Genomic DNA, 17,691 nt, shown 5'->3' on the forward strand with positions numbered 1-17,691 from the left:
TACATGGAGGAGAAAAAGAAGTCTTGTTTAGTTTTGAAAAAACAGGAACTAATGACTGTGGAAAGTGAGAAAACATTGTATTAGTTGGAAACAATGATAATGTTTGTATTACATAGGGGGACATTTGTGATCTTGTACAAGCTTGCCCTGTGTAGGTCTAATTCTCTCGGAGGAAATATTTATCTGCATGCATAGGCAGAAAAAAAGAGCTTTGTTAACTCAAACAGGATTATTGTTTTGATGACCAGTAACTACCTGACCATGCAGAGTGATCGGATTGGTGGAGTGGTGCACTGCTCGTTATTATGATAGTAGTGGTCAATTAATCAATGAGTCTTGATATATAATAAGTCTTGTTTATTTCCCATGAAATAGATTGCCAGCCAACACGTTTCGTTCATAAAGTGAACTTCTTCAGGGCAAGTATGGGTGCTCTTATTGGATCGGAGCAGACTTTCTTCCTTGAGCGAACAGCTTCCTCTGCAGGCCGTATTACAGACGTTGCGCATACAGGCCCTTATCAAGGCGGCTCCGCGCTGTACATTTGCCATCTTTCTGCTCCGATCCAATAAGAGCGCCCATACTTGCCCTGAAGAAGTTCACTTCATGAAGGAAACGCGTTGGCTGGCAATCTATTTCTTGGGAAATAAACAAGACTTATTATATATCAAGACTCATTGATTAATTGACCACTACTGTCATAATAACGAGCAGTGCACCACTCCACCAATCCGATCCTTCAGTTATCTGCTAAGCAGTTGGCACTCTTCAACGGCGAGTGCTGGAGTTTGTTTTTTGCACGCTCACCCTACATCCGACTACTATTTGACAAAAAGGCAACAACATAGGGTAGTGCGGTCATTGTGTCCGCCGTTGTTTGGAACTACAAACTGACCATGCTGAGTGCATTGAAATTCAAATGAGATGGAAGGACCTGAAGAGCTTTCCAATTCTGCAGCACAAGCTAACACTGCTCAAGCTACACTTTGTCTGCTCTTTTTAAGAAACTGTACTTTCTAGATATGCTGATTTGCTGAGACTATTTTGCCTCCTAGCATGTTATGCACTAAGATAAAACTCAAGACTCTTTGGCAGGCTAAGGTGCCTAAAAGGCAGAAAATGAAGATCCACATTTATCAAAATCCAGTTGGTAAATGAAGAGAAAAAAGGGGAGACATTAGAACCTGTGGATGAGAATCAGATTGTTTTGAATGTATTAGCAAAGCTGTTCATTTTGTTTGACTTATAATTGCTGAAATAGTTTGGTATTGTAGTAGTTGTTGTAGTTTAATTAGTTTTGTGTGATAAAAAGTTTAAATATACAACTGACTTTTTGGTTAATAGTTGTTATAGATTTGAATATTATTACAATATTGTTGGGTTGGCTAAAACTAGCAGTTCCATCTTCAGGGGGTGCAGAAGTGCTACTGCATGTATATATACCTGAACGCTCCTATACACATCTTTTATGCTACAGAAAATTGGTAATGTGTGTGAGAAAGCAGAGCTTTTTGAAGTGTCTCCCAACTGTTTGCCCCAATTGTGACTGATATTTGTGGTTACTAACTTTTATTGTGCCCTGGCCTTGCTAACCAGGCCAAGGGACACTGCTCTGTTTATATGGTACATGGTAATTAGGTGTAATTACAATTGGTACTGACATCCTACATGTAAGCCCCTACCATATGGTAGGGCATGTAGGTTTAGAGGCCCAGTGGTTTTAATGCACTTATGTGTTTACTGCTGTGGTGCCTGCTGTCATTTTGTAGCAAGCCCTGCTTTACGGGTTGCTTTAACAATAACACTATGTCCAGATTCAACATTGGAATTAAAAGAAATTTCAAAGTCCAAAACTACCTTATCTTAAAAGTAATTCCTAGGGTCTGCCCTATGTGCCCCAAGGATGGGGGGGTTCATGTTACAATAAGCAGTGACATTTTTAAAGATGTTTTATATGCCCTGTTGAGGGGAAAACTACCAATTTCATTCTCCCCATTTTAGTACCTTAGCTCCATAGAGCAACAATGGTAGGCTTTCTTTAACATTAATAAAGTCTATCTTTTGACAGGAGAGAGCTAAAAAAAAATCAAAGTGTTAAATTTATATTTGTAATTAACCCAACGGCTGGCCAAAGTGGAAATTGTTATAACTATTGTAGGTAAGAAGATACAGAACTGCTTTCCTAAAGTTACCCAATTCGGCCCTGTAGCAGCCTCTTCCATTTGGCCAGTCTTTAACAGGCTGAGCCAAATTACCTTAATAAAGTGTGAAGTGGCCTGGGCTGAGACAGAGGAGACATCTGGTGGGAGGAGATCTGCAGCAGCAGATGCCAGGATAGGAAGGAGCCTGGGTAGGCAAACTATCTTCAAAGGGAATAAGGCAGTAAGGACAAGAACCATGGCCACTTCCTGCACCCCCAGCCAGATGGGAGCCCCTGAAATTAAATTGGAAGAGGGGCTGAAAGGGGAGTGTAAGGGAATGTTAACCACATCTGTGTGCTGGGTTAGCCACACATTTTTTCCATTTAGATTTTTGTTGAGAAGTGTTTTTTGGGACACAAATGTGGCACACTTTTAAGGATGACGTTATCACCGAGGGTGGCACTCTGCACCTCATTGGCCATTGGTGACCCCCGTCTTGCCAAAGGCAGAAACTGAAATAAATAGGTGAGAGCTGATCAGCAACTCAGACCCCTGCCTAGAAACATCAAGAGAAGAACGACTGCCCTTATGAACCCCTGGTCTGCACTAAGAGAGGATTTTACTCTGAAGGACTGTGCCTGCCGCACACTCATGATTCAGAATAGAGACTTTTGCCTTGCTTCAAAGGATTAAGCAGAGGATTCCCTGAAAGCAATATGTAGAAAAGGGATTCAAGAAGTTACCTGCATCAACTGCACAAAGAAGAGCCTAGTTGACCACCTTCCAGTGGACTTTTAAGGATTTGATCAGGTGCATTTGGGAATTGTAGTCCTAAACCTCCAAGAGGCACAGCAAATCTTCTGGACCCTTTGCTGGTGTTGTAGACCCTCAGAGACCCCAAAGAAACATCTAGAGAAGAAGGACTAACCTGCTGGATCCTTTGACTGTACATTTGAGGACTGTACTCAGAAAGTCTGAGTCTGCTGCACTCAGAAGGCTTCACAACAAAATGACTTTGTCTGTCTTAAAGGATAAAGAGGGGACCCCCCGATCAGCAAATGGTAGAAAAGTACTGGTAGGGCTACTTGCAGCATGAAAAACAAGGACAACTCCAGCAGCCAAGCTTCACCTGGATATTAGTTGGATTGAATAGGTGCATTGTGGAGTTGTAGTCCCAGAACCCTAAAGGCAAACAAGAGCTTCTGAACCCTTGTATGGTGCTGTGGACCACTTTCTTGCATTAAGAAACACTTCTGGAGGTAAGTGTAAAAGTATTACATCGTGGGTGGCCTGAACTCTTGACTGTTTCCTGGTCCAGACATTTTTGGAGCCCTTTGAGTGCTATTTGCTTCTAAGCGCTAGTTTTACTTTTAATCTTAAAAATTCCTATCTCAGAGCAAGATGGAAACGAGCTGAGCTGACGCTGCTCGGCTGCTCACGCCAGACGCGTAACGCTCGGCTAGCTGCCCTGCGCCGCCACTTGAGATGCCTGAGCGCCGCATTTGCTGCTCTGCAACGCGAGCATTGAGACTGCTTCTCTCAGAAGAGGGACTTGCATTGGAGATTTCATTCCGGCTGAGGGCTAATCGGTCCGTTTTTACTCTTCGTAGGAAGTTGGCGACAAAAGTATTTGTCACACTGCACGCTGCTAAGCACCCGACTTTGTGTTCCTCTCCCCTGGCATTCCTTGCAGTTACCAGCAGGGTTGACGACCTCCAGGACCCTTGGACTGCCTCTCTTAAAGATCCCTGTGAGGTGAATTTGCTGGAATACAGCAGGATCACTATGAGCATGCGTGGGGCCCGAAGAGGCTCCAAACAAAAGACTCCCATTACTGCTCTGGACCTTAAAGATGCAAAAGCTGTTAAAGATGTTAAAGATGCCGCCGTCGCTACTACTGAGGGAGCTTCAAAATCTAAAAACGAGGTCAGTGGGGATAAGAGAATGCAGGGGAAACATGGGGGAAAGCCGGGGGGGGTGCTGTGTCTCGAGACACAAAAAACGCTGAGATCTCTCTCCCCCCCCCCTGCAAAAATCTTTCTGGGACTTAAAAAAACCATCTCAAACCCCAGCTTAAAACCTTTGTCCTCTCTCACTACCCACTCACCAGTAGATATCGCAAAGGCTGGGATATCCCAAACAGGGAATGGAGTGGACCTTGCTGCCCCATCCACTTTGTCAGAAAACGACTTGACCGAAATAAGTGTGCCCATAGGGACTCAGGACGGGCCTTCCCCCGCCCTTGGCGCCGATACTACTATCTATAGACAGTAAAAAAAAACTTGCCACAGCCCTTCCAGCAGACACAGGAACTTGAAAATATACTCAGCAAGAATAATCCAGAGGCCCCTCGGCTCATTTCTGATACCGACCTCGGAGCAGGGATTTACAAAGTAATCCAAAATCTGTCTGTACCCCCTGGCTCCCAGACTCCCTGGACCCCTGAAGCAGGAGGGGAAGATTTCTACTCTGTTTCAGATAGCACTCCAAACTCTTCTAACGAAGATGTCTCTGGCGAAGCTAGCGAAGGGGACAGTGAGGCCTCACTTCAAAACACAGGCACAGTACAGCGCCAGAAAAAGTCCACCAGTAAAAACAGGCGTCGCAGCCATCTAAAATGGGATTATTCCGACTCTCAGGTATCATACCCTCTAGATGAAGACGATCTAAACTCTACTCAGTGGGGTAGCTCCAAGAGCCTACATGCTGAAATGGCTGAGCCTTCTTTAGCCTCTATTCTGACCTCCATTAAGGAGTTCCACGAAGAAGTTCGGGCGGACAATCGAATCGCCAAGAATGCTGCCAAAAAACTGCAGGGTGGGCTAAGGCGTCTGAACAAAACCTGTGTAGACATTAGTGAGCGGGTCTCAATGGCAGAAACTCGAATTGATCACCTGGAAACCGACGCTGTGATCACCAAAGAACAGGGAGTGTCTAACACCGCCTGTATGATGGACCTGATGACAAAATTGGAGGACCAGGAAAATCGCCAGCGTCGGAACAACCTCAGTTTTCTTGGTATTCCGGAAGGGAAGGAGGGGGAAGACCCCCGGCGCTTCATAGTTCAACTACTAAAAGACTCCTTTCCAGATCATCCAGGTTGGGATTGGGACTATGAAGTCCAAAGGGCGCATCGATTTCCCTTTCATCAAAAGCGACAACATAGCGGTGCCAATACGTCAGGAGGTCGGCCTAGAGCCTTCCTCGTTTACTTTGGAAACTTTCGTCTTAGGCAGATGATATATGACCAGGCCCGCTTTAACTCCAAGAAGGGAGCAAACGGAGTAATTTTTTTTGCCAAACCAGACTTTTGCCACCAGACCGTTGAACGAAGATGGCGTATGAGACAACTAATCTCCCCTTTCCAACAGCTGGGGGCAGAAGTGTTTCTTATGGTCCCCGCAAGGCTTAAAGTAATACTAAACGGGAGCACTAAGGTTTTTCTCTCTGAGATTAAGGCAGGGGAGTATTTGGAGGAATTGAAAGGCAAGAACAAATGATACTCGCTCAATAGGATTTATGAATTAAGTCAGATTTAAATTAAACCCTTTTTCTTTCTCTTTTTTTTTTTTGTTGACTCTGGCACCATCCTTTTTTTTTGTGTGACCCTAACTGGCTATTTCGCCTTATTCTTCACTGCGTGGTTTCTTTTATTCTCTTTAGGCTGTTACTACATCACTTCACTCTATTATGTTACTATTGAATGAAAATAGCTAAGAGTAAAGGGCATGCGGCTGAACTTCTAAACTACAGTTTTTGAATATATCAGTCCGGCGTGGCCGACAGTCGGAGCTCAAGCTGATTTTCATCATTCAGGCTCAGCCTGATTGCTCGAAGAAGGGGGGGGGGTGGGAAAGGCACTACAAGAAGAAAATTTTACACAGAAATATCCAGCACGAGTTCTTTTATCTTTTTCTGCACATACACATGCATACCTAAGACACACTTGCCATGGAACAAGAGAAGACATCAAGAACTTGTAGTACTATTATTATCTTTTGGCTTCTTTTTTCTCTTTAAAAATGGCTAAGTTAAACTATCTAAAAATTGTCTCTGTCAACATCTGCGGGCTAAATGATCGCTCAAAAAGACAGAACGTGGCGCTGGGGCTTCGCTCCCTGGGGGGGATATCAATTGTATTCAGGAAACCCATATTGAAGGTTCTCAGAGATATTTATTAGACTCCATGGGTTTTCAAGTCTTAGGGGCCACCACGCAGGGTTCAAAAAACAAGAGAGTGGGGATTTTGGCTGAAAAAAAATCTCTCCATCTTCTCACCCAGGGTCAAGGCCAACCCCTTAGGCAGATGGGTGATTACTGAGTGCCATGTCTCTAACAACCCTCCTTTTACACTTTGTTCAATCTACGGGAGCAACTTAGACGACCCAGGAGTTATAAATTTGGTCTCTGGGGAACTAGCACACTGGCCCACCCCCATTGTCCTTTGTGGCGATCTGAATCTGCATCTACCTTCCAACTGGGATAGTGTCAGCCATTGGAAAAACAAGGGTAGGAAACCACAGGTATTTCAGGCCTTGATATACCTTGCTCAGGTACATGGTCTCAGAGACTGTTGGCAAGCCTAAACCCTTCTTCTCCAGGGTATACCTTTTACTCTGCTCCGCACCATACCCTTGTTAGACTAGACTATTTCTTCCTTTCATCCTCGATCATTAATAATTGTACTATTGAAATGGCCCCACGTTTTATGTCCGATCACAATCCCATTATTATTAATATTTCAGACCTAGGGAATGTCAAAGCGGTTTCCACCTGGACTTTCGAAAAAGCGCTACTACAGGATCGGTTGTATAAAACACATATGCAAGGGTGGCTAGAAGAATTTTTGGAATTCAATGTAGGCTCTGCCCCTCTTATGACAGTCTGGGAAGCACTAAAAGCTGGGGTCAGGGGCGAAACCCTGGATTTCTCAATAAGCAAAAATAAAAAAGAGAAAGAAGCGATAAACAACTTACAAGGAAAGCTCAGGGTGGTTGAAACTAAGCTGACTCACTATATTCAGACCGGACAAAACATCGAGACAGTCCAGAAGGAGGTAGTGCTGGCCAGAGCTGAAATTGGGGCAATTTTTGCGGAAAAGGTCGCCGCAAAATGGGCAAGTACCCGGGAGAAAAACAATGAGTGTAGTGACAACATCGGACACCACTTGGCTGTCAAGACTAGGCAACAGGTCTCCTACAATGAGATTCGTACGATTAAACTCCCATCAGGGATTGAGACCAATAACACAGACTGTATTCGAAATGGATTTCAGGATTTTTACTCCAAGCTTTATACTGAAGAGATCTGTGGCCCTAGTGACCTAATCGCTCTTGAGACCACCAATTACCTTAGCGAGGTCAACCTCAGATCTCTTTCTTTAGAAGATACAAACAGATTAGATATAACTCCCACATGGGATGAGATATTGGAGTCCATTAACAGTCTGCCTGACGGGAAAGCCACTGGGCCAGACGGTATTCCAGTAGAATTTTATAAATCCTTTGCCTCACAGATTAAGACAATGTTTACGGATGTAATAACTTCTACTTTTAATGGAACTCTACCACCAGCATCCTGGTCCATGGCCAGAATAGCTATCTTCCTAAAGAAGGACAAATCTCCAATAGAGATGAGCTCATATCGTCCGATAACGCTCATTAACTGCGACTCAAAAATCTTTTCCAAAATACTAGCTAAAAGAATCTCTTCTGTGGTTGAATCGCTGGTTTCAGAGTGGCAGCACGGGTTTATCCCTAAAAAAGGAACAACCGAACATGTCAGAAGGGCTATAACTCTTTTTGACGCCGCACAGGCTGCCGGAGACCCGATGTCACTTACACTTTTGGACGCTGAGAAAGCCTTTGATCGGGTCTCCTGGCGATTTCAATGGGCGGTCACAAAGAGAATGGGATTTGGACCTAAGATCACGCAGGCAGTACAAGCCCTCTACGTTAAACCCACAGCCTGTGTCTCAGTTAACGGGCAACTAACCAGTCAGTTTAAGATCTCCCAGGGCACTAGGCAAGGCTGTCCATGTTCCCCATTGCTGTTTGCCCTTTATCTCGACCCCTTCATCAAACAAATAGAGAGGAATAACGAGATTCTTCCAGTTAACCTCGAAGGCAACTGTATTAAGATCATGGCTTATGCCGACAACCTGGCTATCACCTCACCTGACCCCTCAAACACCATAGTGGCTCTTGAAAATGAGGCGCTAAATTTTGGGAGGCTTTCTGACTATGCTCTGAACCAAAACAAAACCCAAATAATAACAAATAACCTAGTCTTATGGACTGGCTTTCGAGTTGTCCCTAAAGCTAAATACCTGGGAGTTTCTATTTCATCAAATTTGGATGAAATTGTTACAGACAACTTAGCCCCTCTAGCACTACACACAAAAAAAGCCCTGAAACAAATTAACAACTTACATTTAACCCTTGTAGGCAGATGCAATGTCATAAAAATGACATACTTTCCCAAACTCTTGTATTTCTTCCGTACAATACCCTTGGAGTTTAGTAAATCCAACTTGTTAAAATTTCAACAAATTTTTACACAGTTCATTTGGTCTTACTCCGAACCCAGGAGGGCACTAAGGCAGCTTTGTCTACCAAAGGAGCGAGGGGGCTGGTCCTCTCCCAATATCACACTCTACTACTGGGCTTCGGTTTTACAATATAGCACAGAACTGCTAAAAGAGGCTCCACCCCTCCAGACTATAGGCCTTCCTACACCTTTTCAGCTACTGCTGGGCGAACAGTCCTGGGGCTGCCTACTTCGGGAGACCACCTACGGATACTTCAAAAGGGTGAGGTTTAAGACACTACTAAATTCCTTTAAAACTTTTCGTAGCATCCGCAAAATCTTCGGGCTGGGTAGACTTAATTTTTACACCTCCATACTGAACAATGGCAGCCTACCTGCTATATTTGGTAGGGCTTATTTATCAGACTGGCACAAGGCCGGCATACTGAAATTATGATACCTTGTTACCTGTGGAGGGATGGTCCCTTTTTCGGAGCTACTGGCTAGGTTCAAACTCAAAAATGAAGACGCTTTCAAATATTACTGTGTGTCTGACTTTTTGTCTAAGAAAGCAGGGGGGCCCTCTGGCTTCAGGGTAATCAACATGCTTAACATCTTACGTAAGCCAGCTGTCCCACGAATTGGCTTATTATATAACTTAATGAATAGACAGACCCCCGACGACCTACAGAACTTAGCTGATAAATGGTCCAGTAAAACTGACACTCCTAACACTTTTTTTAACTCACTCTCTCTTTCACAGAACATTCTAATTTCAGCTAAACTACAGGCGCAACATTTTAAAACTATCTTTTTTCTATATCTCACCCCTAGTAAGATTGCTAAGTGGGGTTCAGGCCAAGGCACCCTTTGTCCGAGATGCGCGGAATATGGGGTCAACTCTATCCATATTTTCGCTACATGTTTAAAACTTTCCATCACTTTAAACAAAATACAGGAATTTTTAAGGGAAGTTACAACCCAGCCCATAACACTGAATACTACCGTTATCTTGCTAGGAACACAGACCGAGTCCTCCCAGCTGAAAAGAGACGGTTTAATTTTCATTGCCATGACTGTCTGGAGGCTCTGTGTGGCTTCCTCCTGGTTAGATCCAGAGCCTCCATCGTTTTCACACTGGTTAGCCCGTTTTATTGCTACATATTATTTAGAAATTGCCATATATGCAAAGAAAGGAAGAAGGGGACGGAAGAAGGGATTGGAGCTTTGGGAAAAAATGAGTCTATGGCTTGCATAAGTTAGGATAATGCATGCGCATCTTTCTTTCTCTTGCTTTTTGTTCTTTTTTTCTTTCTTTTTTTTTTTTCCTCATTATCATACGCAAGTTCTTTCTCATTTGTGGGGTGGGGGGGTGGGTGCCATTTTGTAATGTTCTTTGTAAATTTTTCCCTTTTATTTCTGTACTGGCAAAAAAAAAAAAATCCTATCTCCAGTTCCCTACATTGGATTATTGTAATTTTGGTGTCATTTCAATCTTAAAAAGATTTCCTGCTTTTACAAATTGGTGTTGTATTTTATTGTGTGTTGTGTCTTACTTATTTACTATATTGGTGTTTTTAAATGCTTTACACATCTGTCTCCTAATTTAAGCCTGTCTGCTCACAGCCAAGCTACCAAGGGTTGAGGAAGGATTCATTTATTGAGACTTGACTGGGCCTTATTTCCAACAATACCCAACTTTGGTGACTTCTCATGCAACAGTGAGATCTCACTAGAGAGATCAGTCCTTGTGCTCACTGTAATATACATACCATCATCATAGTCTTTATTCGAAAATTCAAGTTCATAAAAGACACATACAACACAAAACATACAATAACAATAAAAAGCACCCTAATAGATGCAAAGACCATAAAATCCATCAGATCATAAATATTAAAATATGAATATAAAAAAGCATTAAACAGTAAGACAATGACTAGATGGTGAGGTAATATATAAAATACAAAAGTTCAAAAAAACAAGGAAGAAGAATCCATAGCCCTGCCATACTAGTGCTCAGTTAGAGACTAACAAAGTATGCGTATCAATTTTGTTCCTTAAATACCATGCCCAACCTAAATATTTGGCAAGGGCGATAGAAATAATCGGTAAGGTATTAGTGCGCAAAATCCTTAAGGCCACAACACTACTCCTAGTGTCCAAAACTTTGCACAGTGGTGACAACCAAGTACGTCTTGGATCAACATAGGCGGGACAGACAAATAAAAAGTGGCCAATTGATTCAGTTTGCAAGCCACAGGCAGGGCATATATTGCTACCTGTACTTGACCACCTGCTTGTGAGGGACCTAAGTGGCAAAGAACCAACTCTTAACTGGAACTATAATTTCCTGTCACTAGGTTTGGTTATCAGGTCCGAGTAGGTTTCCAGAGCTGGAGTGACTTTCACCTCCAGGTAGCAGTTAGTCATCCAAGAACAATTTACTTTGCTCCAGGTCTGATAATCGATGTGTTCCCAATATATCATTTTCAAGGAACTCTTGGAAGGAAATGTCGCAGACATTGGTTCACTCCACAACCCCTCCAAACCCAGATCAACCAGGGCTGCACGTAACTTCCTCAACCAACCAATCTTATGGGATGTGTCAGACTTGATAACATCCAGAAGCCCACTGGCATAGGAGGAGAGCTCCGGAGTAGACCACAGCCTCCGCCAGTATAAAACCGGACGGAGTTTGGCTAGATCCAGGATAGCCCTCCTGCCTAGGTCGTATCTTAGGGGAACCAAGGGAGTACTCTGGGGAAGGCCTATAATGCTACGTAAAAATTTGTTTTCAACTGACGTTAACATGCTTAATGCCTCGAAACCCCATAACTCGGCCCCATACAAGACAGAGCTTAGGGCCTTAGCCTCATAAACTTGAAGCACAGGTTTAATCGGCTTGGTAAGAGATGTTTTAAACTCATTAACTAAAACCCCGGTAATCTGCTGAAATTTCAGGGAGGACATCATAACATGCTTACTCCACTTATTGTCATTAGCTATATGCATACCTAGATATATAAAGTTGTTGACCTCCTCTAATGGCTGGCCATTCATAAGGAACTTCCTCGCTCTATAACTAGGAGGGGGATTAAAAAACATAAGTTTGGTCTTAGACACATTTACCTCTAGACCATGTGCGAGGCAAAAGTCGTCAAAGACAGACAGGGCTCTTTGCAGACCACTCGGCGTTTTTGACACAATGAGAGTGTCGTCCGCAAACATCAATATTGGTGTAACTATCCCTGCCAACTTAGGAGCATCCGTAGAGACTCTGAGCATATGTTCTACAATCCCATTGATATACAAAGAGAAGAGCGTCTGGGCCATGGTGCAACCTTGGCGCACACCGCGCTCGACTGGGAACTCAGGAGTAACTTCATGAAAACCTCCCCACTGGATTTTAGCAAAGTTGGACTCATGTAATCTCATAACCAGGGTCAAAACTTCAGGGGGAAGCCCCAACTTTTCTAGGACGAGCCACAGCCTTGAGCGTGGTACTAAGTCAAAGGCAGCTCTTAAGTCTACAAAAGCGACAAAGAGACTGCCTTTCCCCAGAGTCACAACCTTCCAATGTAATTGGATGAAGCGAAAAACCTGGTCCACAGTGCTAATTGATTTACGGAAGCCAGCTTGGAATGTGGATAAAATCCCGTTATCCTCTTCCCAGTCCAGTATTAAATTCAGGACCATCCTCCCGATGATCTTCTGAATTGTGTCTATCAGACTAATAGGTCTGTAGTTACATGGAAGTGCCTTATCTCCTTTTTTGTAAACTGGGATAATAATAGCGCCCCCCCAGGATCTTGGTACAGGGGCGCCTTCAGCCACTGCATTGGCCACTAGTGCAATGTACTTACTCCAGCAAGTTCTATTCTGGAGAAAGACATCGGACGGAACCCCGTCTGATCCTGGTGCACGACCAGTAGCTACCGAACCCAGGACTATTAGTACGTCTTTGGGACTAAAAGGGCCTTTACTATAAAAAACATGAGATATTATTAACGGAGGATTATGTAAAAGGCTACAGGCGTATTGAGGCTTAAAATGCTTATACCACTCTTCCTGGGTGACATGATTTGAGGGACTATCAGGCAGACCGCCCCTATTCCATTTGATAATGTTCCAGAACATTCTAGAATCATTTCCATAACTTGCTCCCTTCAGGTCTTGCCAGAAAAGCTCATCCCAGTTCTTTTTAGCTTGAGCAAGGCATTTTTTGTATAGCTGCCTTGCCAACTGGATACAAATCCTGTTACCGCTTAAGAGAGCAACAGCTAGACTTGCTCTTGCTTTTCTGCATTCCCTGTCATACCAACGGAGCCGCCAAGGAGGGGTCTTTTTGCCTTTGGTAACTGGTTTTAAAAAATACCTCTTTATTCCCTCAAAAAATGACTCATGAAGGCCAGTGACCTGGGTCACATCTTCTTCAGAGGCCGCTACACCCTCTAGTTGCAAAATAGCGCTAACCAATTTGGCGTCAATTTTTGCGATGGTCATATCATTAGTGACCACCTCTCGCCACCTAAGCCTAATCATGTTATTGGAGGGGACAACTTCTGGTTGTTTAAGTTCTACTGCTTCTGCTACGGCAGAAGTACCCCCCCACCACTGATGGGTAACACAAATAGGATTATGGTCGCTCTCTACTCTTGGTTCCACCACCATATCTATGATGGAATGCCATAAGCTCTTACAGCAGAGGACATAATCAATCCTACGTTTAGAGCGGCCATTATCAAAGGTGTTAGCACCCATTTTATCCCCCGGGGTTCTACCATTCAATGCCCTAAGGCCTTTCTCATAGCAAAGGGAATTTATCTGAACTACAACCTCTGACCATCGTTTGATTGGAGGGAGAGCCAAACCTGGGATATCCCACGAACGGTCCTCCTCAGGGTCAAGAACCCATTCAGAGTCCGAGGCTAAGAGGGGTTCGAACGTAACGTTAAGGTCTCCCGCAATAATCATGCCCTTCTTGCTACAATAGGCATCCATAAGGGAATCCAGAGTGACCAAGACTTGCGACCTCCTCCTCCTGGTCCCTCTAAGATAGAGGTTGTAGATAACCAAATCCCCCTTAGAATCCAAAGGCAACCTGATTAGTTGAATATCCGAAGACCCAGTTGGCATCGCACTGGCCTTAGGAAATAAAGCCTGATGAGCCCAGATGGTTAGGCCACCCTTAGGACGGCCTTTTCAGCCCTTAGATGCTGGGACATGGTAATTCAAATAACCTGGCAAAAACAAAGGCTCAACAGACCAAGTCTCCTGGAATAAACAGACGTCAAAGTTACCTATGAACTCTACCCATGCGGGAGAGTCCATCTTCGCCTTGAGGCCAGCTATATTCCAGGAAATCAATGATCCGAACCTAGATCCCAATGACCTGTTCTGGGCAACAAAGCAGGATGTAACTACTTGTGGGCTCACAGACTGTATAGGCGGTTTTAAGATTATGTCCCTATAAGGGGAGGGTGTACTAAGCTGACCCTGGTAAGGGACATCTAGGGGATCCGGTGGCTTATCCCCGGAAGCAGTTAAGCTTGGTTGACTTGGCTCCGGTCAATCTGTATCTTCCAGGTTTCGCGCACCATTATTACTATTAGAGATCAGATTAAGGGACCCATAATTAAATCCTCTCCCCATCCAGGCATAACCACTCCTATCCTCGTGGCTAATAGGTTGCATGTAAAAGTGGTTCAGGTCATGCACCTGGATCCCCGAGTGAGTCCCAAAAGGAGCACGATCACATATAAAACTAGCTATACGGCTGTCTTTAAAGTTGATGATAATGGAATCACCCGAAACATCTTTGGGTCTTGATCCTACCTAGCTAACCCTTCTAGCAAACAACATTTTCCATCCATATTATTAGGGATAGATGTATTCTTATTTAGCCAGTGGATCACTTTGTTCTTAAGTTCTTCAAAGGATTCGGGTTTTGAATTTTTTAACTCGGGGACACCAGTTAATACCGCCACATAGGGAAGGGACTGGGGTGGGAGATGGATATGGGCCAGAGAGGATTCAAAGGAACTTTCGTGGGACTCGGGATTTTCAGCAACTCCCGGTCGCTTATCAACCTTAGCATGATCAACCCCGGGGACAGCTAATGCCCGACCCACCTCCTTAGTAGATTTACAATTTTTAGCCTTAGGTCTCAAGGGTCTCGAGCCAGAACTGACAATTGTTGCCACAGGGGGGTTACCAATAGGGGCAGAGACAACAGATGGGGGAGTGACTGAGGGTATAGAACTAGGGTTATCGCAGGTTTTTACAGAATGTTTAGCTACATTTTTTAGCGAACAAAAGTTGTCAAGGATAATTTGTTCTAAATTGTCAACTTTTTCGCTAACTAGTTTTATTCTTTCTAAAAGAGGTAACATTAAAGATCGGACCACCTGCTCGACCAGAAAAGGCATATCGTTGGCTTGCGGCCGACCCTGGGGACTATTAGAGGCCTCACCTAAGGCCGTACAATCCTTGTGGGGGGATGCAACAGGCATAGACACATTTTTAATGGTTTTAGGAATTTTCCTCTGCCTTGTGCCTTGAGCATCCACACCTCTCTTCCTCTTAGGGTTGACTGGTCTAGGTACTTTAATAGCATTGTTACTAGCCCTGGTTATCGGGAAAGTAGCTACAGGGCTTACAGGACCCTCAATAAGCAAAGAGGAATCATGAACTTCATGAGCGCTAGCACTAGGCAGTAATACGGTAGCACTAGCCTCAGGGGTCCTATGAGGGAGCTGATCGCCACTAATATGCCCAGCTGACCTAGCTGGTGACTTTGCCCGAGCCAATACGCCAATAGATGAACGCCTAGCATACATAGGTTCAACAGAGAGACGACGTTCAGTAATAGATATTTCATGCTCAAGGACAGAAACAGCTCTAGTAATGAACTGATCAAGGGTACCAGTCACTGAAGCTGCTCCCGTTGCGCGCTTCCCTTTCCCTGCCATGTGACAGCATACACAGGAGTACACAATGGATCAAATAACAATATGGGATGCACTACTACAATCGCAGTACTCCACAAGTCTTACTTGGCAGTCGCGGGAGCTTAGGGGGGTGACCCAGCCCAGCCTCTGTCAGCCCCTGACGGCCACAGACGGCCCGCCCTTTGCCCGGGCTTAGACCGGCGCCTGCCCGCGCGCGTCCGGCGACGCGGGATGTACACATGATTTTATGGCGCCTCCGGGCGCGTGATTCGTGTCACCTGGACCGCTCTTAGGAGCTAGGGATTCTGGGGACTGTAGTTTCCTGGATGCGGCGGGCGCGTAGTCTGCAGCGCGGCATACATACCTCTCATACAAGATAGACGTTTTGTCACAGAGGCCACTGCATCCTTATATTCTGCTACACACTGCTATCAGCTGATAGAGATGTGATAGTGTAGAGGGCAGTTCTTTTTCACATGTTACTATATATGCTTGGGACTATGGAGAGAAGTTTCAGTGGAGAAGTCTGTCCTTGTGCACCACCTTCTATGCTGCATTGTCCCCATGGGGAGAAGTCTAAGGTAGAGATGAGTGTGTCCCCTTAATAAACTATTGACACCAATGAACCAAGACACAGTTACTCTATTTCTATACCCTACTACCTACAGCCCACTCTGCACATATATTACACAGGGGAAATATCTCATCTGACACTGCAGTGTGTTTACACATCACAGTCTCTATAGTTGTTGCGCAAGACAGATTTCTGAGCATAGAGGTAATTTCATCCCCACACCTTACTTGTACTTTTGCAAGTCTGGAGAGAGATGTGACCAGAAAGGTAAGCTTGTTTTCACAGCCTAATTTCCACACCCATCATCTATGACACAGGTCACAGGAGAGGGGCCAGTCTCTCCCTGCACTGTATTATGAAGACTTATCATGCAAGAGAGGTGTGTCAGTAAGCTGGGCACTTCCTCCCTACGGTCTACTGTTCATACCTGTCAGCATGGGAAGAGGTATGAGCAGTGAGATACATTTTTATCAAACCCTACTACAGGCACCTCTCACCCTGGTAATATGTATTAGTGGACAACTCATTGCATTCCCAGACTGCACTGCATGTCACAGTTGCTTAAGGTAGAGGTGCCAGTATAGAGGCCATTGCCTGCTCCCACCGTACTGCACATATATGTTTTCCTGGAAGTGAGAAGGTAGCCTGATATATGCTGTCCACTAGTTCTAGTGAGCACCTTGTATCAGTCCAAACAACCCCTTGTGGTGATAGGTTAAAGACAACCTTTATTGAAAGCTATCCTAGTGGTAGCTATGGAGAGCAGCCTTCAGGCTAAGTCTTGAAGGACTGTAAAGCAGCTTGTTTTACCTGTCTATAATCTCTTGAATGATCAAATGAAAGGACAACCACACCAGGTATATAATTAAAATATATGTATTTATGTTAACACACACCCCTCTAGTCTCTTCATGAGACTGGAGTTAAAAGTACTTAAGTTACAAGTGAGCAATCATCAGTAATAGCACAAATACACGTTTGGGTCCTAGGGGCGTACCAAACCATATACCAAAAAAGTGGTATAAGAACCACGACTAAACTAGACACAAGGCCTAGAGCCTGTAGAATCGCTGGGACCCCAAGGAACCACCCAAGGTAGTGACACAGGGGACCCACGGGGACTGTATGCAGTGTGTGAACTCAACCGCGGGTTCCCGTTATCTTCTTTCGGCAATGTCGCGGTTGAAAATTTAAAGATTAGGGACACTTCTAATCGAGTCAGGACCAAACCCTTTTGGACTTAAGAAGTTCTAGGGCTAGCACCCACGGGAGCACAGTTGTACTCTAGTTACCTCACCCAGGGAAGCCGGGTGCATAGGTGTCTTTTGGTGTCAGATTGCGTCGTCAATTTCAGTGGAAGCCTGCAAAGAACTGCTGCTGCTGTGAAGAGGAGAAGTGTCCAAAGAGATCTAAGCCCAGATATAGGAAGGAAGGAACCTGAAAGCAGAGGTGACAGAGTCTGGGTCACTTGCCAGTGACCGAGGACAGGATGGAC

Source organism: Triturus cristatus, chromosome 3_1 (genome assembly GCF_964204655.1).
Source record: "Triturus cristatus chromosome 3_1, aTriCri1.1, whole genome shotgun sequence".
Lineage (NCBI taxonomy): Eukaryota > Metazoa > Chordata > Amphibia > Caudata > Salamandridae > Triturus > Triturus cristatus.